We start from the raw sequence: 24451 nt of genomic DNA on the forward strand, positions 1-24451 counted from the left end.
GGTGGTAAATGGTCAGGAATCTAGTGGTGGTCAGGGCCGTTCAAGTGGAAGGCTCGTAATGACGGTATGGGCAGTTGAGAACTTCAGGGTCGAAGTATGGATTGTGTATGCCTTTTTTTGGGGTGGATAGAAGATCATCGAGCAGCCAGCTCCCGGGCCGGTATGTGCATTCTTCGTGGATGTTGAGTAGTAGAGGAAAGGATTTCGAAGGATCATCAGTGTGTTCTGAAGCGTTAGCACTTTCTTTGTATTCCAATTGAGTGTTTGGATACACTGAAGTTGCGCATTGGGTAAAATGAAGAATTATTATTGGGTTCAGAGGAAATGTATTGTTGTATATGTATGGTGCTGGGGGTAGGAGAATCAGTGGTAGATGCAGGACATTTTGATACTCTGTGATGGTGTTCCGTGGTTTCCGCGTATAACGTTCCGATTTCGGAGTTATTTAGAGTCGTGAGTTTGAGACGACTAGTGATGTATCATGTATCTACGGTTCCAGTGGGAACCCTTTGAGTATTGACATCAAGAGGGGATTATTTAAGGAAGTGGATCTCCGCAGAGGTAGGTCTTGTGCTATAGTGGTTGCCGCCAGAGTCTGTGATGCATATTTGGGGCAAGTGTGTGTAACTATCTATGATTGTCTGCGGTGCATGAGTTAGTGAACGTATATGGCATTGTAAAGAGAATGAGAGTATAGGGTGAAGCTACAGGGAGCCGTAGTATTCACTAGTCAGATGGTGTCGTGATACTATGGGGAGCCATAGTATTCACCAATCAGAGGGTGTTGTGATGCTACGGGGAGTTGTAGCACTCACAAGTCAGAGAGAGTCGTGATACTACGGGGAGCCGTAGTATTCACCAGTCAGAGGGTGTTGTGATGCTACGGGGAGCTGTAGTACTCACAAGTCAGAGAGAGGGAGTCGTGGTACTGCGGGGAGCCGTAGTACTCACTAGTCAGTTGGCGTTGTGGTGCTACAGGGAGTCGTAGTACTCATTAGTCAGAGGCTGTTGTGATGTTGCAGGAAGCCATAACACTCACTAGAAGGCAAGAAAGTGTGATGATGGAGTGTTCTCCGACCAGTGTATGACGCAGAAGAGTTTTAGGCTTGAGTAGCCCTAGTATTGAGTTTATGGAGCCTAGTGGTTAAATCAGGGTGAGACTGGGGTCTCCGTCTCTGTCGGGAGAGTCAGCGAGATGCGCAGGAGATAATGCGCAACAGACACCAGAGGTTGGAGTTGAGTTGGTCTTCAATTGGATTGTATTTTTTTCGTATGAGGAGAAGAGAATTTCGTGGCTTACGTGTCATTGGGTCGGGTTAGTGGTCACAGGGAGGAAGTTAGTGAGATATTTTGGGTCATGTTATGTGTGACCTTTGAAGGTTCAGCTGTAGAGCCAAAAGTTGACCTGATGCTCAGTATCGAAGAGGGATATGAGAAATGAGCTAGAGTTTACCATGGTGATGTCTGTGGACACTTCAGAGCGAGCGAACGATTCAGGCGCTCGAGGACATGCTGCGGGCATGCGTATTAGATTTTGGAGGGAGTTGTGTCACAAAATTGCCCTTGGCAGAGTTTTCCTTCAACAACAGCCATCATTCAAGCATCGGTATGCCACCCTTTGAGTTGTTGTATGGGAGGAGGTGTCGGACCCCCATTTGCTGGGGAGAGGTAGGGCAACATGTGATCGGTAGTACAAAGATAGTGCTTTAGACGACAGAGCAGATACAGCAGGTCAGACAGAGGTTGTTGACCGTTCAGAGTCGTCAAAAGAGTTATGCGGACAGGCGCCAGTCCGAGCTCGAGTTTCAGGTCGGCGACTTCGTACTCCTGAAGGTCTCTCCTTGGAAAGGAGTGATCCGATTCAGGAAGAGGGGCAAGCTGGGGCCCCGATATATTGGTCCTTTCAGGGTGATCGCGAGAGTAGGCAAGGTAGCCTACCGTTTGGAGCTATCTACAGAGCTAGGTCAGATTCATGACACCTTCCACATGTCGCAGCTGAGAAAGTTTATAGTCGACGAGTCGGCAGTGGTGCCATTAGAGGATATTCAGGTGGATGTGGGCCTGAACTACGTTGAGAGACCGGTGGCGATTAGGGATCGAAAGATCAAGGTTCTGAGGAACAAGGAAGTGCCTCTGGTGCAGGTCTAGTGGCAGCATCGATAAGGGTCAGAGCTTACTTGGAAGCCGGAGCATGAGATGCGTGGGCAGCATCCGAAGTTTTTTTCAGAGTGAGACTTCGAGGGCGAAGTCTGATTCTAGTGGGGGAGAATTGTAACATCCGGATTCCTAGGTATATTATTGTATTCATTTATATTTGGAGTTTGTAAAGGAACTCGGTGAGTTGGTGCCAAGACTCGCCGAGTAGGGTCGCGGATGTCCATCCAGGTTCACGACTAGACTCGGCGAGTCCATGGGTGGACTTGGCGAGTCCACGCTGTTTAATGAAGCCCTAATTTCCACCGTTTGGGACCTATTTAAAGGCCCTTATGGCCATCATTTGCGGCTACCACACCCCAAAGAGAGACCTAGATCATTGTGAGGAGAAAAGAGGCCATTGTTGATCATTTGTTGGTGTAATTTGAAGAAGAAGGTGACCAAAGCAAGAGGAAGCTGAAGGAGGTGCAAATCTAGTGACTTCAGACTTCAAAGGCTTCATATTTAGGTATTCCTTCGGACTTTTCCAGTTTTGGGTGATGATTCATAGAGTTAGGGTTTTCAAACCCTTTGGAAGATGATTATCTAGAGTATTTGGTCCCTTCTCGAGTTTGTGCTTTGGATCTGGACTCAAAGGGGTCCAAAGACCTTAACCCTTGGAGCTTTATGAGTCCTTTTGGTGTTATTGGACTTAGGTTGTCATTTTTGGGGCTAAATCACCATTTGATGCCATCTAATTGATTTATGAACATCAAGATTCGAACTTTATGTGACTTTCATGCTTGGGATGGCCAGATCTATGGATTAGGGGCACAGATCTGACCTCAGGGGGTCAATAGAGTTGTGCATGGCATGAACTCGTCGAGTTGTTCTTGAGACTCGACGAGTAGGGTTAAGGTTTCACGTAAATCACTCAATGAGTAGACTTTCCGAGTTTGGGGGAATAACTCAGTGAGTCAGAAGGGGATTAGAGGACTGGGGTTCAAGGCGGTACTCGCCGAGTTGTTCTTGAGACTCGGTGAGTTGAGTTGGGGTGGCCCCGCGATTTATGCCAGGTGTGACTCGTCGAGCCAGGGAAGGGACTCGACGTGCCAAGTGGGACTAAAAGAGTTAGTGGACACGTGTATACTCGCCGAGTCGCCCAAGTGCACTCGACGAGTCGGGTCAAAGTTTGACCGTTGACCTTTGTTGACTTTTAGGGTTTGGTCAGCAATATGGCCTTTGGGCCAAGAGAGGGGTAAAATGGTCTTTTACCCTTAAGAAGGTGCCAAGAGAGGGTTGAGCCTAGTCTCGAGAGTTATATTCATGAGAGTATTTGCCTTATGTGTTAAGCGGTGGCGAGTTCGAGATTTAAGTATGAGGATATCTGCTTTGTGCTTGCCAGGTGAGTCTTCTCACTATACTTTACCTAGAATGGTAACAGAGTTATGTGACAGAGTTATTGTATGCTATCTATGTGATGTGTGGCACCGCATTATTTCTGTGTGATTTATGATGTGTGTATATATCAGAGATAGGACCAGAAGGTCCATAGAGCTAGGACCAGAGGGTCCGCAGAGTTAGGGCCCAAGGGCCCACAGAGTTATAGCCTCGAGTGGCTAATATGTGCTATATGTTGTATTTTTAGTATTATGTGCCGGTGTATTTGTATGCTATTTATGTGTTGAGAATTATTGTGATATGTGATATACATGATTCAGAGTTATCATAGTTAGGACCTTTGGGTCCATAGAGTTAGGGCCAGAGGGCCCACAGAGAGCTGGGACTGGAGGGTCCCACTGAGACACACTGACTGGAGGGTGAACAGAGATTATAGCCTCGAGTGGCTAATATGTGTTAGAGTGGTATTTTGGGGAACTCACTAAGCTTCGTGCTTACAGTGGTTTGTGTTATGTGTTTCAGGTTATCACAGGATCACAGGACGGCACCGGCTCGATTGTACACACTAGAGGAAGTGTTTGTTTAAGGATCCTGGTTTATTAATTGATTGAACAAAAGAGTCATGTATTGTAAATTAAACAAAATGGAGATTTTTGTGAAAAGTGTTAAGAGATAAACGATTTTAAATGAAAATTTTGTTTTGAAAATTTCGGTGTTACACTCTAGAGTCATAAAGTTTCCATTAAGAACTTTATGACTTTATGACCAAAACACACTCCATGACCAAAACACACTCTAGAGTCATAAAGTTTCCTACTTTATGATTTTACACACCTAATAAGAGCTTAACTTGAGGTCTTAATCCATTAAGACCTTCTACAAGATGCATGGAGCAATTTTAACTAATGGGACGTCATTTTTATGGCTAAGGACCCCTCTTAGGGTCTGAAAGGACAACTCAAAAAGTCTAGAACATGCCATGTTCAAGATGAGACCTTTGGGACCAAAAAGCAACACAAAACACCCATAAACAAGATCTAGCAAACTAGCCATCAAGGTATGAGCTTTATACCTTCAAATGATGGAGAATGGTGCAAAACTTCCAGATCTAAGATGCTTCTTCCCTCCAAGATGAACTTGGTTCCTTCCTTCTTCTTATAAGCACACAAATAAACACTTTAATGCTTGAAATGGCTTCACAAGGTGGTTCTTGGGCTATAATCACGAAATAGATTGTGGAGGTTGTTAAGGTGAAGGGAAATGAGGCCATAAGGATGCTTAAATACCAGTGAAACCCTAAAAATTAGGGTTTCCTCTTTTAGCAGCCAAACCCTAGTATGCTCAACGTACATAGTAGTACGCATGTCGTACTCCTCTCTGCCGGAACTACGAAAATGAGACTAGGGCTCCCATGCACCATTTCTTCAACTTAGGGACCAAAATGCAATATAATAAAATTAAAGGGGTAAAATTAGAAGTACCTTAACATTGGGATGTTACAGTTCTCCCCCACTTGAAGTTGACTTTGTCCTCGAAATATGTTGCGGCGAATAACTCTGAGCAATGCTCCCACATCTCAGCATCCGATTTACTGGTCCACTTGAACTAGATAAATGATTATATTCTATTTGCTTGGCAAATTAATTCATCATTTACGCCATACTAAGCATAGGACATTGAAGAGGCCTTAAGATCAATCAATTTATCAAACAATTACAGAAAATAAGAACAAGAGGAATTCACGAAGAAAAGCTTTCACTAAGAAAGATAATCTCACAAAGAGATTATCATGTGCACAAAGCAGCAATTAGGGTTTGTGAAAAAGCGTGTCAATTCACAAACCTATACAAAAGATTATATACTGCTATTCTAGACAATCCCTACAAATCAGGGATACGCTAGCTAACTAATTAAGCTAACTATGGAAACAGGATAAATACAAGATTTGTTACATTGCACTGAATAAACTAAACTATTACAAACTGAGCTGCTGACACACTGATGCTGATACTGAGATATGCGTTGATGCTGAGTCTGTTTTAAACATTATCATATTTCAAGGTTTGACCTTACAATCTCCCCCAATATGATGATGTTCAAAACAAACTAAATTAAAACACCTCTTGAAAGGAACTCTTCATACTCAGCTTCAGCTTCTATTTTAACTGGCCAGTAAGGACTATCCAGCAACTCCTGTCTTCTGTTCAGCAGCTCCATGGCAATAAGGATGTGAATTTCTCCAGAGAGATCTTGATGACTCATGCACATTTGCCTTAAGCCAACGAGATGAGTGGTTGGAGCCTTTGGAATCTCAGCAGTTCGCTGAAAACACATCTTTCGATTTTTATCAAGATAGAACATCCCGTGTTCAGGAGCTGAGATAAACTTATGCTGAACCGGATCAACACTGATAGGAAGAGAATTGTTTATTCCACCGGCACCAAAGTCTAGAACCAATATATCTTCACCATCAACTTGGAACTTGGTTCTTCGAGTTCTAGGAACAGATAACCTTTGGCCTTGATGCTGAGGTTGTTCTTTGGGAACAAGATCCAAACGCTGAACTTTCTTGATCAGCAAATGAAGAGCACAAGTCAGTTCCGAAGAGTGAGCTGAGGTCTGCTTGGATGCTAGTTCAAGTAGTTCCATCCATTCAGAATATCCATACCTGATCAGCTCATCCCTCTTGACAACTTCAGTGTATGAATGCTGAGGACCTTGACGAGTGATCAGCAACGTAAGGATTTTTTCATTTCGTGGTTTGGAAGCTTTGACTTTGATGATCTTATCACCACACATCCGTCGATTAAGAACGTCTTCAAACCTCTTTCGATCAATCCGGTCAAGAACACTGTCAGTCTTAGGCTTGCTTCTGCTATGAGAAGGTTGAGAAGATTGAGATTTGGACTGAAACTCCAGGAATTTCTGCATCTGAGCTTCAAAAGATCCTTTGGCCTGAAGTTTGTGCTGAATAAGAGATTCATCAGCTTGAGCAATGTTCTTTAGAAGCTAAGCTTGATTAGCTTCATCAAGAATTTGCTTAACTTGATCAAGAGACATGTTCCATTCAGCGGCAAGATTTGAAATGCTGACTATGGACTTGGGTTTCTTCCCAGGCAGAGAAGTATCAGTTTGAGAATGAGCCAAGTCAGTATCTGCTACCTTACGCTTCCGAGATAACGGATGAGATTCTTCACTGGCAACGTCCGAATCTTCTCCTTGGACAGGAATAATGGGATCAGCAACAGGATCGACTGATAGCGGATGAGATTCTTCAAGGTCATCTGAACTTTCTCGCTGAACTGGAATAAGAGGATTAATGAAGTTCATATCCAGTATTTGACATTCATCATCTGGTTCATCATGCTCTTCATCATGCTCATTATCTTCAATCAACTTTTCAGTAGCTGCTGGACTATTATGCCCCGCAGAGTCAGACTCATGCATTGGCGTTGGTGATTCAGGCTGAATAATGGTGTTGTCAACAGGTTCGGTGTCTCTCTCATTCGATTCACCATCAGCATTATCATCAGCATCAGCATCATCATCAGTATCTCCCCCTTTTTGAGCATCATCAGATTGGGGACTAGAGGGAGGAGTATGCAGGAGAACTTCCTTTAGCTGGTGAACATCAGCCTCAATGCGTAGAAGATGCTGATTCATGTCCCTAGTCAGTGTCAGAAGTTCAGTAAATGCTGAGGCCGGAATCTGAACAACTGAAGTAGCTGGAGCTGCTGGAGAGCTAGGAGGCATTACCGGAGAATATTGGTCCCCATGAGGTGGATTCTCCCCCTGAGAGGGATGCTCCCCCTGGGATAGTTGCTCCTCTTGAAATTGTTGCTCCCCCTGACTCAGTGAATCCTTTTGAGCTGAGGGAACATTAGCAACTGATTCGATATGATGAGAAAGTTGAGGAGAGAAATGACCACCATCATGTGGTTCATCCTCTTGACCGGCTTGATCTACATGATTACCATCAGCGCCTCCTTCATCAGTGTCAGCGGTGAGAGAAGGAACAGTGTATGGATTTGCAATCCATTCTCTCATCCTATCAGAGATTCCAATGTCAGTATCCAGAGGATCATCTTGATACATGCGAACAGACATGTGAGGGCATTGGATGGGATTTCCAGAATGCGAGAAGTAGTCTGCAGCGAAAAATTTGTCGAACACAAGAGCAATCCAGCGTGGAAATGGAACATGATCAGCGCGTACATTTTCACGAAGAAGCTGAACAAGCTGATCAAAGAATAGAGCCCCATAATCAAGTCTTTTGTTGAGAAGAAGTGAGCAGACGACTTGTTGCTCATAATTACTCAATTGATCACCACTTCGAGACTTGTGACCCACACACTTGCACAGGGCACCGGTGAAGAATTTCCATCCCGGGGTCATACATTGGCGCAAAATAAGAGCCGATCGAGCACCAGCCTTTGAGTGATCATATCCCAGTTGATCAAACATACGTTTACACCGTTTAATAGAAGGAGGTTCAGAGAAAGGTTCAAAGATAGGTAACCTTAGGGCAGCACTGAGAAGTTCTGCGGTGATGAAGACAGAGTGTCTTCCACGGCCAATGGTCCCGGTAATGGCATTGTTGTCGTCATTGATAGTAGCAGTGTAGTAGAACTCACATACTTGTTCTGGGAAGAACTCTGATGGAACGTCACTGATTGCGTATCGTAGGCGACAGGAGGCTAAGAAATTGACAAAATCATCGAGTCCAAGACCTCGATGAACCTCGGGAATATCAAGGTTGAAAACAACGTTTGTCGCCTTGATGTAAATTGGAAGAGGAGGAGAGTTTGGAGCAGGAACTACCCTTCGTGAAGTGGAAGAGATGGTGAACAAAGAGGCAGCCATTAGAGAGTTTTTAGGGTTTTAGGGTTTTGAGTATATGTGAAAGAAGGTTAGATTGTGGAAGGAAAGTTTGAAATAGGGAGAGAAGAGGTTTAAATATGGAATTAAACGGGCCTTTCAAAAAGGTAATGATTATCTTCTTTAAAAGAAAAACGGCGTATCGTAACAACCTGCCAGATAAAAAGTAGCCATTAAAAAGTAGCCGTTGGGTAAAAGAGCCGTTGACTGAAGATGAAACGTCAATCAGTGTTTGCGGAAGCGCTAACATCAGTGTCACAAAAATCACATGCTGAAAGTATATCTTCGTCAATTCAAGGTACAGCTGTTGGGTTTTGAGCATTCTAACACTTCCTAAGTGTACATGCAACCCTAAATACCTTGGATCTATGTTTTCTCTATTATACATGCAAATAAGAACATCCAAGGTATTATCCTAATCTAGCATACAAAAACTATGAATGTAACAAGATAGAATACATACCTCTTGATGTAGCTTGATGTCTTCAAGCTTTAAGAGCTTAGCCCCAATAGTGTGGAAGCCTCAAGTGGAATCACAAATCACCAAGACACCTTGGAATACTTTAGAGAATACGATTACTTGGTTCTCTCTAGTGAAATTGGCTAGCCCTTCTTTAGTGTATCCACACTAGTACCAATTTCACCAACCAAAGACATCTTTATATAGTATGGAGGATTAGGGTTAAACCCTAACACCCATGACCTTTCATTTCCTAGGATCCATGGGTTAAACACTCCATGGACTATCCATGAAAGCTTAGCCCAACCTAAATGAACTTGGCCCATTCCATATATATAAGAGTCCATATTTAATTAGTTCCTTTTGATCACTTAATTAATTATAAATTAATTCTTGATCAATACTAATTAAATAATATGATTCCATATTAATATATTAGAACTTATAATATATTAATATTAATCATAAACATACTATTCTCAAAAGATTATCCATATAAATTGTGTCGGTGAAGTGCAACCCAAATGGACCATGCCGGGTCGGGTCAAGTACATACCAAATATAGTTATGGACTTAGACATTAATCCAACAGTCTCCCACTTGGATAAGTCTAAAACTATTATTGCGTATGACTTCAAACCTAATTGGCAATCGTAGCTCTTAAAGCCGCTGTCGAACTCTGATCTTGTCAACGAACTTGTCCATTAGATAAGGGATCATATATTCCTCCATTCTAGATATCATATGGACTGAGACATGGATTATAATCATTCTCTCTGTCCATTTGTTGTTTCCCGATTTCCGATTTATGACGACTGACTAATTGAACAAATCAAATCAGTCCTGGCCCGGCCGAGCACTTCCATTTGTCATCATCAAATCATCGAGGGGCCCACAGATATCGCTTTTATCCCGAAGGTAAAAGGAACGGATAAACTTCGACTCATATGGCTTGTTCTACTACTTGTTGAATCATACACAAAGGCACGTTTTATAACACCGAGTTACCGTATGCGTTTTCGTGCAATCAATGTACTATCAACTCATAGTAACAACTCATATCTCTAGGTTTGAAGAATATAATATATTATCATCTCATGATCACTCATGATAAAATCCATGAAGTGATTCCAATGAGCGCGGGTTGAATCCAATACTCAGAACTTATGAGCACTCATGAGTGTTGTAGCCCTTTGTCCAACACCTTAGACCTCTACAAGCCAACCCATGACAGTCTTAATTCATATCTACTTCCAACATATGACCGACTGTGGATGGTTTGAATAACTTAGTCATTCCGAAAGAATAACCTAGTTTATTCGGGAAGTCAAAACATGCAAAATGAAACACAATAATAATTGAATCCAATATGGTATCAACCCTTTGAACATAAATAAAACACCTTTTATTTATCACCATATGATTACACATTATTCATTGTATACTGTTTCAACTATCAACTTTATTCTTGAATTTAAAACAATAGTTGTCCCATGCTCCAAGCATGCACACTATGTTTTCTAAACACTAGTCATGCCATACACCAAGTATGCATACTATGTTTGTCTATGATCTTTACTTTGTGAACTAGATCAATTGAACATAACTTCAATGATTCTCTTTTCACACTCCCAAATCCTTACTGCAAATGCAAGAATTCCAAATTCATGCCATTTACTGAAATCTGTTAGATTCTAAACTTATATGCATTGATCCTCTTGTAATAATTATGTACAAAGTCATAAAGACTTGACAACAACCATTACAGAGTATTCCAAAGGAGATCAGCTCCTTGGAAACATCCTTCTTGCATTAAGTTTCCTAATCTTAAACAGATTGAAAATTCTAACTTTGAAACATTTCCAGATTCCATTTTGACTATCACTTCTGAACAAGAGTTAATTATCACTATACTTCCAATTGTGCTTGAGCAACCAATCTTTGGTAAACCTTAGATTGTCCTCGACAATTGTTTAATCCTTTTAGTCATATCCAGTTCTAAACCTTTTCCCTTCTTAATGCCCCAGGCATCTGGAAAATTTTAGAATGGATGAATATAGCACATGTAATCGATCATATATCCGAAGCATATGGGACATGATTCATGATGTCTCACATAAAGACTAAACCAGTCTTTTGCTATAACATTTCCATTTCTATTTGCCAAGTTCTCATAATTCAGATTATGAAAAGGGATGCCGTAATCATAATCGAATTTTAGAACGCAAATAATGGACCCATATACAGAATTTCCTTATGTTGAGCCATTCCAACATGAAATTCATATATATATATATATATATATATATATATATATATATATATATATATATATATATATATATATATATATATATATATCCTTGACCAAATGATTAAAACCTCACGATCTAAGCTGATAGATTTGACACGATTCATGATGTCTCACATAAAGACTAAACCAGTCTTTTGCTATAACATTTCCATTTCTATTTGCCAAGTTCTCATAATTCAGATTATGAAAAGGGATGCCGTAATCATAATCGAATTTTAGAACGCAAATAATGGACCCATATACAGAATTTCCTTATGTTGAGCCATTCCAACATGAAATTCATATATATATATCCTTGACTAAATGATTAAAACCTCACGATCTAAGCTTATAGATTTGAGATTAAGTATAATTTCCTCTCCCTTAATTATAGCAAAACAACTCTTTCCCAATTGAAACTTTTGTTTTCTATAATTAACATTGCTAACTTGCAATACTTATCATAATTATCATGCTCCCACTAACATGATGATTATTAGCATAACACTTATGCTCCCACTAGCTTTGACATGTACTCAGAAATCAGCTGACATTCTTACCAAAGTTCAGATTCCTGACACTAGATTGTTTTGATAAAACTTTATCAAAATCATACACCTTCCCTTAGATAACACACTTGTGTGTCTAAACAATTATGAAGAGGGATGCCGTAATCATAATGGTTAGACCTTTTGCCACTTCTCACAAGTCCAGGTTAGTGTGCCGGTAAACCACACACGCTCCACTAACGACTTTGAGAATGCAAATATCACAATTGCTATCTAGCTAAAATCTACTTAGTGAAAGTGTTTCCTCACCATCATTTTCATGAATCGGAGAGAATCCTTGTGACACTTAGATTTAATGGTGTATGTGTTCTTATCCAGGTGAATTGTCAAAATCATAGTCACAAGACAAGGATAATGACAAATCCAAACTCATATGGACTGAACTCAATCTTAATTTCTTGCCACCTGGCAGCTCAAGGGCCTACCATTGCTTCCAAGTTGTTGTGCAACAAATTGAGAACTCTAAGAACTCATATGCAAAGTCAACTTTAACTGGAATGGGCACAGAATATGTCAACACGATAGGTTATAAACCTCAAGTCGTGTGCTAGTGAAGAACTTCAGGTTTATTCTTGATTAGTTCTTGAGACTTTCAAGACCTTTAAGACTCCCACTGTCCTCTTGACCTATAAGACTCCCTTGTCAAATATCCAAGAGATAGTGTGGATTCTAATCAAGACAAACACTTCACACAATTGGCCTAAGTTGATCTTTGTTTTATCCAAAACATCACAACTTACCAATTTCAAATGTACTAGAGTAGAAAACTTTTACTCTTACATTTGACAAGTGTTTTAAACCTTCTTTTGAGACATGTCACTCAAGTTACAATCTTGGAGTATGACTCTAAGACTTGTATTGGAACGAAGTATGACTCATCTTCTTGATTTAACCACTTCAACAATTCAAGATCCCTCTTCTTAGTCATAAGAATGCACTAAGACTTCCTTAGAGAACTAATTGTGCTATGGTTTCTTAATCATTAAGATGATCACAAAACTGATACTAAAGTACTCTCCCATCTTTTCAGATTTGAGAAACTTTTATCCTTCTGCCTTATTTGAATCTTCTTATTCGCTCTGCCATACATTGAAACTTTTCCAATGTCTCAGAGTTACACTTAAGCTTGTAAGTATAATCATATTTACTGAGCTTTAGTAAACTATGACGAATAGTCTTATCAATCTTTTGTGGTGGACTTAATCAGTGCACAAGAATGTGTACTCGATCCCTTAGTCCTTTACTTGACTCACACATCCATGTGACCGAGTAATTAGTCTTAATTTTCCAATACTTGAAAGTTCTCATTCATCATGCTATACAACTTGCATGATTCCAAGTTCCGGTTCAATTGAAACTTGGGTGATGAGAATCTTTCCTTATTTGGTAAATCTAGACATTACCACAAATGAAAGAATCAATTTCATATTTCCACTCTTGCTCTTAATGGAATCATATAAGCAACAATTTTTCCACAGATGCCATTGTAAGGATATTTTAAAATAAATAAAATCAAAAATTTTCCTTTTATTTTAAAAACTTTGCGGAAGAACTTGTCCTTACAATCCATATGAAAACTTGTTGTTATCTATTCCTAAGCAATATCTCATAACTCCTAAGAAGTAGCTCAAGAATCCGATCTTCAAACTATGCGATAGAAATCCATCTACGCCATCAGATTCAGCATATTCTTTCTTTAAGTTTCTTCACTTTTCTTTGATTCTTAAAACATCACCATGTGACCCAGTCACATCATGTATCAGGAATCTCATAATAGAAACTTAGCAGAGTTAGATAGTGGAATTTACCTAAAGTAGAGTCAAACTTATTGACTTTAACATCCTTAGGTAAATTTGGCAGCTTCGCAACCAATGCCCCTTCCTTTGGCAATATAAACATATGGAGCCTTTGATAATGGTACACGGGACTATCATAGACTTAGCTTTTCTCTTTACCATTTGGTCAACCGAGTTGACTATGGCCGATCCCTTTCCACTGGGAAGAGAGAGTTTTACTAGATATCCAATGTCATCATTGTCAATGTCCATAAAGATTTAGGAAGTTGATCTTAGCAAATAGATAAGATCATTAAGGGTCTTGTCATAGTCTGTTTCATAGGTGTCCCAAAGGAACTCACTATGTGACTTAGAAAGTGATTGAACCACCAACTTTCTCAAGACTTTGACACCCAACTCTCCCGGCTTGTCAATATGTGACTACATCTCAAGATGTGTTCATACCTAGACCTTGCCTTGCCAATAGGGCTTGAATGACCTTAAACTTTTCAAGAACTTGTGGGTTAGGGATATTAGTTGGAGGAGGAGAAAGAAGTATGATTTCCAAAGACCATCATCTTCATTTAGGAAACCTTGTTTCAAAAGATTTGGGAAGATCATAGGTGCCTAAACCAGACAACTTTTGGGAGATATTCAAGATAGTTGATTTTAAGTCCTTAATATGACACCCAATATGAAATATTAAGGCTAGGACCCAACAAACTATTTTATAACTCAGAAGAGGGATGCCGTAATCCAAGCTATAAAATATTTGAAGGTAGGTGAATGACGATTCACCAATTTCCACCAAGATAAACGAAATGTATTATTAGGTTTTAATTGGTTTTGAAACTCCTAGATCTTTGAGATTCATTGAACTGTTCAAAGGCATGTTTCAATCTCGAGTGTGCCCTTCAGGTTTTGTGACTGGGATGCCGAGGATCACAAAACAAGGTGTGAAGTAACCATGCAAATTACTTGGTACCCTTAAGTGTTTACCCCTCAATCGATGTGCCAGTTAACCACACACGCTCCACTGATACTATGATAAACATTAAGTTACCCTTTGCCTACCTTGTTAAATACGAGTTAGTGTGCCGGTTAACCACACACGCTCCACTAACCGACTTAAACAAAGTGCAAAGTGTAATTTCATGGATTAGCACCTTATTCACATTTTCCTAAGTAACTAAGATTGGGTATTTATAAGTGTTTAGTTACTTAGTATTTATCATTAATACTTTTAATGAAGGGAGAATTATAGTCCTGTCAAACCCGTTCGGCTAACGACCCTCCACCAGTCAAGCAAGCGGTGGGTGAGAGTGGACACCCATTAAGTTGCCATTTTATAGGCAACAACCTTATACCCACCTTATAGACCGGCTTCGTGAATGAGGCGTACTAGCGGTAAGACTGACTTTACTCTTATACATATATATATTATTAACTTATAATATTATAAAGTATAAGGGTTGAATTTTAACTCTTAAAATTCTAAGGGCTAACTTGGAATTAAAGTATTCATAAGAGAAAACTTTACAAATTCCAAAACTTGAGGGCAAGTTTTGAAACTATTCAAAACTAATTAATTCCATAACTTATGTGTTTAAAGTAGTTTTAATCCAAAAACTCTTCAAGTTCCATAACTTGAGAACAAGTTATGGAAGACTTTAAACTAATAAAAGAATTATTTTTTCTTTATTTTATAACTTATGGAATTAATTAATGTTACATCTTTTTTTTATTTTATTTTAGTTTATTAAATGAAAAGACTCTTGGTCCTCCATAACTTGAGGACAAGTTATGGATTCATAAAACCATTTAATTAGAACTAGACTCTTCATTTTTGTAACCTTTGCCAATTTTTATGAGTTTTATGATTCTTAAATGTGACTTTTCATATAACTTGAGGACAAGTTACAAAAACACATTTTAGAATCAATTCTTAGATTAATTTGGATTAAAACCAACTATCACATAATATATTCATTAATCTAAATTCACTCATAAAACAAGGTAATACAAAAAACTTTTGGTGATCCATAACTTATTCTTAAGTTATGGAATCCTTTAAAACATTAACACCAAATTTTGTAACTCCATAAAAACTTTGAATCAATTTTTTTTTAAAACCTTTTCATATCCATAACTTATGGAGGTTTCAAAAAATAAAACTCTTTAGATCAAACTTTTAAAACTAATAAAATAATCATATCATTTTATCTTTTATTAAATTTGACCTAATTCAACTCATAAAGCAAATTATTCAAATTTTACAAATAATTAGTTTTTCACAAGAACAAGTAATTATCTTAAAATTTGACGAACTTCATGTTTTTTTTTCTTTTTTTCAACTTTGAAAATAAAATATTTGCATCAATATAACGGAAAACAACCCGTGTCTCTGATACCACTGTTGGGTTTTGAGCATTCTAACACTTCCTAAGTGTACATGCAACCCTAAATACCTTGGATCTATGTTTTCTCTATTATACATGCAAATAAGAACATCCAAGGTATTATCCTAATCTAGCATACAAAAACTATGAATGTAACAAGATAGAATACATACCTCTTGATGTAGCTTGATGTCTTCAAGCTTTAAGAGCTTAGCCCCAATAGTATGGAAGCCTCAAGTGGAATCACAAATCACCAAGACACCTTGGAATACTTTAGAGAATACGATTACTTGGTTCTCTCTAGTGAAATTGGCTAGCCCTTCTTTAGTGTATCCACACTAGTACCAATTTCACCAACCAAAGACATCTTTATATAGTATGGAGGATTAGGGTTAAACCCTAACACCCATGACCTTTCATTTCCTAGGATCCATGGGTTAAACACTCCATGGACTATCCATGAAAGCTTAGCCCAACCTAAATGAACTTGGCCCATTCCATATATATAAGAGTCCATATTTAATTAGTTCCTTTTGATCACTTAATTAATTATAAATTAATTCTTGATCAATACTAATTAAATAATATGATTCCATATTAATATATTAGAACTTATAATATATTAATATTAATCATAAACATACTATTCTCAAAAGATTATCCATATAAATTGTGTCGGTGAAGTGCAACCCAAATGGACCATGCCGGGTCGGGTCAAGTACATACCAAATATAGTTATGGACTTAGACATTAATCCAACAACAACTTGCTCAATTGAGGCTAGCAAGGAGATTGGTGCGTGTGATAGATACTAGTTGCATTATCTAACCATCGGCACAGAGTGTTGTGACTTTATCAGTGAGTGGTTTATCTTACTGAATCATTAGACACTGAATGAGAAGAAGGTGAAGAAAGGATTGTTGCGTGTGATAAACCTTGGTGTTTTGGTCTAACCATCGGCAAGGATTTTTAAACTCTCATCAGCGTGTGTTTTGTCACATTGAATCACAGAATCAGTGTAAGAGTGGTAAGAAGGGATAGTTGCGTGTGATAGATCTTGGTGTTTTGATCTAACCATCGGCAAAGAGTTTCAAGTTGTTATCAGTGTATGGTTTAGTACAGTGAATCATTCAACTTTAGTTTAGAAGTCTTGAAGAAGAGAGAAAGATGGGAGATCAAACCAAGTATTCAGTATGCAAATATCATCAGCATGTCATCATCAGCACAATGTACATCAGCTTATAAGACAATACCAAACATTAGCACAATTAAACAGCAAAATTAATTACAAGGTAATCATTCCAAGTTCTCCAATAATGTAAGCAGTTGTTTGAGAATCCAGTGCCTTAGTGAAGATATCAGCAAGTTGCTCCGAAGTTTTGACAAGTTCAAGAACAACCTTTCCCTTTTCAACATTATCTCTGATGAAATGATGTCTGATTTCGATATGCTTCGTCTTTGAGTGCTGAACAGGGTTTTGTGTGATTTGAATGGCACTGGTGTTATCACAATATATAGGAGTCTTTGAGAACTTGATCCCATAGTCGAGAAGCTGATTTTGAATCCATAGGAGCTGAGCACAACATCTCCCAGCTGCAACATACTCAGCTTCTGCAGTCGAGATGGGTACTGATGTTTGCTTCTTGCTAGACCAGCTGATGAGACGATTTCCAAGAAAGTGACATCCACCAGACGTACTCTTTTTGTCTAAATTGCATCCTGCATAGTCTGAGTCAGTGTATCCAAAAAGTTCAAATGCTGAGTCACGAGGATACCACAGTGCTAGGTTTTGAGTCCCTTTCAAGTATCGAAAAATACGTTTGACGGCCATGAGATGAGATTCCTTTGGATTAGCTTGGAATCGAGCACAGAGAATGGTTCCAAACATGATATCAGGACGACTTGCCGTGAGATATAAAAGAGATCCAATCATTCCTCGATACAGAGAGTGATTTACATCAGTTCCAGTTGGATCAGCGTGTATCTTATCAGTCTTGGACACTGGAGTAGACGCTGGTTTGCAGTCACTGAGAGAATACTTAACAAGCAAGTCAGAAATATATTTACTTTGGCAAATAGAAATACCTGATTTTTGTTGCTGAACTTCAAGACCTAAGAAAAAGGTCATCTTCCCCATCATGCTCATTTCGAACCTTTGAGACATGATCTCTGCAAATTCCTTGCTCATTTTCTCATTTGGAGAGCCAAAAATGATGTCATCGACATAAATTTGAACAAGAACCATATCTGAGCCTTTGTTTTTGATGAAGAGAGTATTGTCGATTGCTCCTCGTCTGTATCCATTTTCAAGAAGATACGATGTCAGCGTCTCATACCAAGCCCTAGGTGCTTGCTTCAGTCCATAAACAGCTTTGTCTAATCGGTACACATAATCAGGGTGATCTTTGTCAACAAAGCCTGGAGGCTGATTGAGGAAAACTTCTTCTTCTAACACACCATGTAGAAAGGCTGTTTTCACATCCATTTGATAGACAATGAAGTTCATGTAGGATGCGTATGCGAGAAACAGTCTAATTGCTTCAATGCGAGCAACTGGAGCAAATGTTTCCCCGTAGTCGATGGATTCAATTTGAGTAAACCCTTGAGCGACAAGCCTTGCTTTGTTGCGAGTAATGATTCCATCTTTATCAACCTTGTTGCGATAGACCCAGCGAGTTCCGGTGATAGTCTTTCCTGATGGTCTTGGGACTAGAGTCCAAACTTTGTGCCTTTCAAACTCATTCAGTTCTTCTTGCATGGCTTTGATCCAATCAGCATCTTGAAGAGCTGTATGTATCTTGTCAGGTAAGATCATTGAAACGAAATTAACATACATCCAAAAGTTATTAGATACACGAGATCTGGTTCGGACACCATCATGAATATTCCCTATAATTTGATCAACAGGATGATATCGATGTTGAGAGACTGATGCTGATTCCGGAGAATTTGACACTGACAAGTTATCAGTTTCAGGAGAGTCTTCAGCTTCAAGGATTTCATCAGCACCTAATGAATTATCTGCTGATCTGGCTACAGTATCTTGATTCAAAGAACATGCAACTGGAACGATAGAATCAGAAGAACCAGCTTCAACTCTAGCAGGAGGGACTTCGTCAAATGGACAAGAGAGAAGCTCTTGAAAAATAGAAGAGGAATGAGTGACTTTTTCATCAGTGTATGATTCCTCATCAAACTTCACATGAATGGATTCTTCAACGCATTGCCTGTTCACATGAAAAACACGAAAAACCTTTGAAATAGATGAGTACCCAACAAAAATACCTTTATCAGCCTTAGGTTCAAACTTGGATCTTGGGTCACGCTGATTTAGAATATAACAAATACATCCGAACACGTGAAAAAAGGATACGTCTAGCTTTCGATCTTTCAGCATTTCATATGGTGTCTTCTTGTGAATCCTGTGAATTAGAGATCGATTCTGAGTAAAACACGTTGTATTGACAGCTTCAGCCCAAAACGACATAGGAAGACCAGCATGGATCATCAAGGTCCTTCCTGCCTCAATCAGTGTTCTATTTCTTCGTTCAGCAACTCCATTTTGTTGAGGAGTACGAGGAGCTGAGAAGTTTTGCCCAATTCCTTTATGATCACAAAACTCTTCAAGATTTGAATTTCGGAACTCAGTACCATGATCACTTCTTAGCTGCTTAACTTTGAGACCTGTCAGTGTCTCATTTTTATGAATCAGTGAGATAATTTCCTGTGCAGCATGACTTTTCTTCTTCAGGAAAACCACCCATGTAAATCGAGTGAACTCATCCACAACCACTAGAGTATACTTATTTCCACCTAAAGAATGGACAGGAATAGGTCCAAACAAGTCCATGTGGAGTAAATGAAGAGGAACTGATATACTGGAACATGACTTGGGTTTGAAGGAGGACTTGGTTTGTTTTCCTTGTTCACAAGCTGAGCACATCTTGTCTTTCACAACGCTGAATTTTGGGAGCCCTCTAACTAGATCTTGATTGGATATTTTGGATAGGTTCTTGAAGTTCAGATGAGAGAACCTTTTGTGCCAGATCCAGCTAAGATTCGTCTGAGACTTTGAAAAGAAGCATTGCATCAGTGTCTTGTCACTCGAGAACATGTCAAGAACATATATATCATCTTTTCTACTTGCTGAAAGTACGATGTTCTTGTCAGTGTTGACAACTTTGCCTTCCTTCTTTGTAAAGTGAACTTCATAGTCAGCATCACACAACTGACTGATAGAGATGAGGTTGTGTTTGAGACCCTTTACATATGAAACATTTTGAAAAACCACATTATTGCATTTGATATTTCCATATCCTTTAGTGAACCCCTTTCCATTGTCTCCATAAGTAACTGCAGGACCAGTTTTCTTGACATAATCTTCCAGGAGAGACTTTGATCCTGTCATATGCCTTAAGCAACCACTATCTAAGTACCAAAGATGCTCCTGACCCTGCAGTGCTGAGAAACTAGTTAGAACACACTGACCCATTCGAGGATGGGTCATTCACAAAGTTATTTGATAATAGATTATAACACTCCTTAGGAAGACAGTTTAACGAATTTGACTTAAGAGTCCATTTTTCATTTCTAACTTTAATATTATCAGCTCTTAAAGATGATTTATCAAATGAACATTCACTGATCTTGTGAGAGGTATCACCACATCTGTAACAAACTCTGGTACCAAAGTTCTTCTTGGTGAGCAAATTTTTGGATTTAACACATTTCGACATGTAAGATTCACCAAGAGAACTTTGAATCCTTTTGTTTATCATTGAGTCACAACTGAATTAAGTGTCAGAAAGAATTTGATCAGTGTTAGGTGATGAGCTATCAGTGTCTGATTTGGACTCATTCACAGATGAATTGCAATCAGGAAAATGCTTAAGTTGTTCATGAACAGCATGAAACACTCCATTTGAGATAGGAAAAGCAACAATATTCTCAGTGAGTGGAGTTGGTCTTACAAGATGTGCAGGGTAAGAGGTTGGATCAATTCCGGTAATTTCAACATTACACTCAGTAATACCATCAGAATTAGTAATACAGTATTCATCAATTAAACTCTGATTAATAAAAGAGTTACTGACAAACTTATTTTTGAAATTGTTTTTCATCTCATTCATGGAATAAAACTCAGATTCTTTTTCTTGTGATTTAAAATTTTTTTCAGCTTCTGCAAAATTACCCCCAAGAATTTTCTCACATGAATGTGGAATTTGAGCTAAAATAATATAATTTGCATTCTTATGAGATTTTGCCCAAGTATGAAGCACAGTTTGTTCTTTGATCAAAAGATTTTTAACATTGTCAATTTCAGCAGACAAAGAAGAATTTGACAAACTAGTGATTCTAAGATTTTCCTGAGTGGACTTAATAATGTTATTTTTCATGGATATATCAGTTTCAAGAAGATCAATTTGATTTTGCAAATTTCTTATTGTTTGATTCTTCTTAGAATTAATGACGCCCAAATACTCAAACATTTTGATTTTTTCATTCATTGAATAGGAAACAAAGTTTTTAACCTGGTACATTGAAGAAGAGTCAGTGTTGTGCTTCCTGGAATTTTCAACAGCATCAGACATATCAGCATCAAATGTACTTTTGCCTTTTTCAGAAACATCCGGGTCTTCTATCTTTACCATTAGACACTTGACTTCATCATCTGATGACTCCTCATCAGTCTTCCATTTTTCTTCTTCTGCAACAAGCACTTTATGTTCCAAGTTCTCTGCTTTCAGCTTCTCAATCAGCTTGTTGTACTTCTGCTTCCAGTATTCATCCGAGCCTTGTTTCTTTTGTTTACACTCCTTTGCAAAATGATCAGTGCTCCCACAGTTAAAGCATCGAGCCTTCTCTTTCTTATCAGCACCATGCCTTTTATCAGCTTCTGATCTTTTTGAAAACTTTCCACCCATCTTCTTTTGAAACTTTGAGAAGTTTCGACCTGATTTCTCAAAAGTCTTTACAATCAAAGCTGCACTAGCCACAACTTGTTTAAGATCATCAGTGTCAGTTTTAGAGGAATCAATATCTGAATTACTTTCAGTGTCTGAATCTGACACTAGCTTTTTGTTTGAGAACAAAGCTACAGATGATTCACGCTGAGAATCTTTCATCAGTTCCTTTCTTTGAAGCTTAGATTCTTCATAGTATCGAAGATTTCCATAGAGACTTTGTAAGTCCATAGAGTTGATCTTCTCACTATTTTTCAGCACATCAACATGATTCTCCCAACCTGCACCCAGAGAATCCAAAAACTTCTGCACTAGAACAGTTCTATGCTTCAACTGATCTAGTCTCCGAAGATCATTAACAAGAGTATTGAATCTGTTAAAGGTTTGAGTCAAGATTTCACCTTTCTTAGCAAAAAAAATGTTCATACCTTCGGTTAAGATCATTTATTTGAGTAGCCTTGACTTCTTCAGTGCCTTCAAAAGATACAGTCAGAGTATCCATCATCTCTTTTGCTGAGATGCAATTTTGAACTAGCCCAAAAATGTTGTATGGCAGAGCGTAGCTGATTGCGACACGAGCATGAACGTCTAAACCATTTTTTCTTTTTTCATCTTCCGTCCAGTTTTCTCTAGGTGTTTTCTTCATGGCACCATCAGGAACGTTGTTTTTCAGAGGCTGATACATTGGGACATATGGACCCTTTTCGACAATGTCCAACATGTCTTCATCTACTGACTCTAAAGCATATAGAGCCTTTATTTTCCACATAGCAAAGTTTGTTTCATCAAAAGGAGGAATTTTAGCGGAAGGATGATTTGATGAGTTCGACAAAGAAGAAGATGAAGCCATTTGTTTGATAAGAGAAACCTGCTCTGATACCAATTGAAGAGGCCTTAAGATCAATCAATTTATCAAACAATTACAGAAAATAAGAACAAGAGGAATTCACGAAGAAAAGCTTTCACTAAGAAAGATAATCTCACAAAGAGATTATCGTGTGCACAAAGCAGCAATTAGGGTTTGTGAAAAAGCGTGTCAATTCACAAACCTATACAAAAGATTATATACTGCTATTCTAGACAATCCCTACAAATCAGGGATACGCTAGCTAACTAATTAAGCTAACTATGGAAACAGGATAAATACAAGATTTGTTACATTGCACTGAATAAACTAAACTATTACAAACTGAGCTGCTGACACACTGATGCTGATACTGAGATATGCACTGATGCTGAGTCTGTTTTAAACATTATCATATTTCAAGGTTTGACCTTACAGACATGGTATTTGATCATGATGTAAGCATGTCATAGGATACTAGTTGAATACATGGCTAAGTCACTAGATGACTAAAAGAGTATTCTACGAGTACTTTAGAAGAACTAAGATAATGTATATGAGACAATCAGCTTAGAAATGATCTTTATGAAAGAGCTACACAAGATGTTAATTTCTAAACAGATATAACTAATTATGAATTATAATTGGATTTTGACTTCATTATGGAATGAAGGGTAACTTTTGTTGGAATGAGGTCCAAGCAAAACATAATGACATAATTTAGTACAAAATAAGAATACACTACTTTAGAAGTTGAATTCAAATATTATTGGATGACTAGAATCATTAAAAACTATGTTGATTTATGCCATTCGAGGATCACATAGAAATGTTTGTGACTTCGAGAGTATACTTAATCAAGCTAAGAGACTCAATGTCACGAAAAAACACCAGTCATATTCTCCAAGATATTTAACTATACTTAGAGTAAAGTTAAGCATAGAGATGATAGTATTCACAAAATTCATACAAATTAAATTTTGACAGATCCGTTAATAAAGTCATTCTTTTGAGCTAAGTATGAATGGTCACACTTCAGCTATAAGAATTTATTATTCTAGAAATGGATTTTTGATTTGGATTAAGTATTTGGATATTAGAACATTATAACAACTATTAGATAATGTTGTGATATATTGGGATATAATCATCACATTAATACTTGTTGTGTTCTATATTAACATGTTTAATCCATGAATAATGTCATTATTCTAAAGGTTCATAGTCGGTTATAATCGTGGGAGCAATTATGAAGTAAGACTAATATGAATTGGATTGGTTGACTCTCACTAGATGAAAGTAGGCAAGTGGTTGTAACCAAGTTTCACAGTTACTTGTCAGAGAACTAGTATCGAACAGGCCCATATCAAAATCATCTCATGGATCACTATCGTGATTGATAATTGTTTAAAAGGTACTATCTTTGTATCCTTAACACCTGAGATACATAGTGGGACATATGTGTAGGGAGTACTATGTTTTGAAATGGTCAAATGTTGTTCCTTAACCATGCAGTTATCAAAGCCACTTTCAGGTATAGTGTGAACTATGCAAGAGGCTTATGTAGTCAAGATGGGATTTGTTCCTCTTATGTGTTGAGAATTAGACATCTAAGGCGCCTTACCAAAAGTTTAACAACTAATGAGATTGATCGCGATCTGAATCTCATGTTCGACATGATGTCTGTAGCAAAGGGATAACTGATAAACTTACCGTATATAATAATTATAGCTTTG

Source organism: Lactuca serriola, chromosome 8 (genome assembly GCF_051521515.1).
Source record: "Lactuca serriola cultivar US96UC23 chromosome 8, Lser_US96UC23_V15, whole genome shotgun sequence".
Classification (NCBI taxonomy): Eukaryota; Viridiplantae; Streptophyta; class Magnoliopsida; order Asterales; family Asteraceae; genus Lactuca; species Lactuca serriola.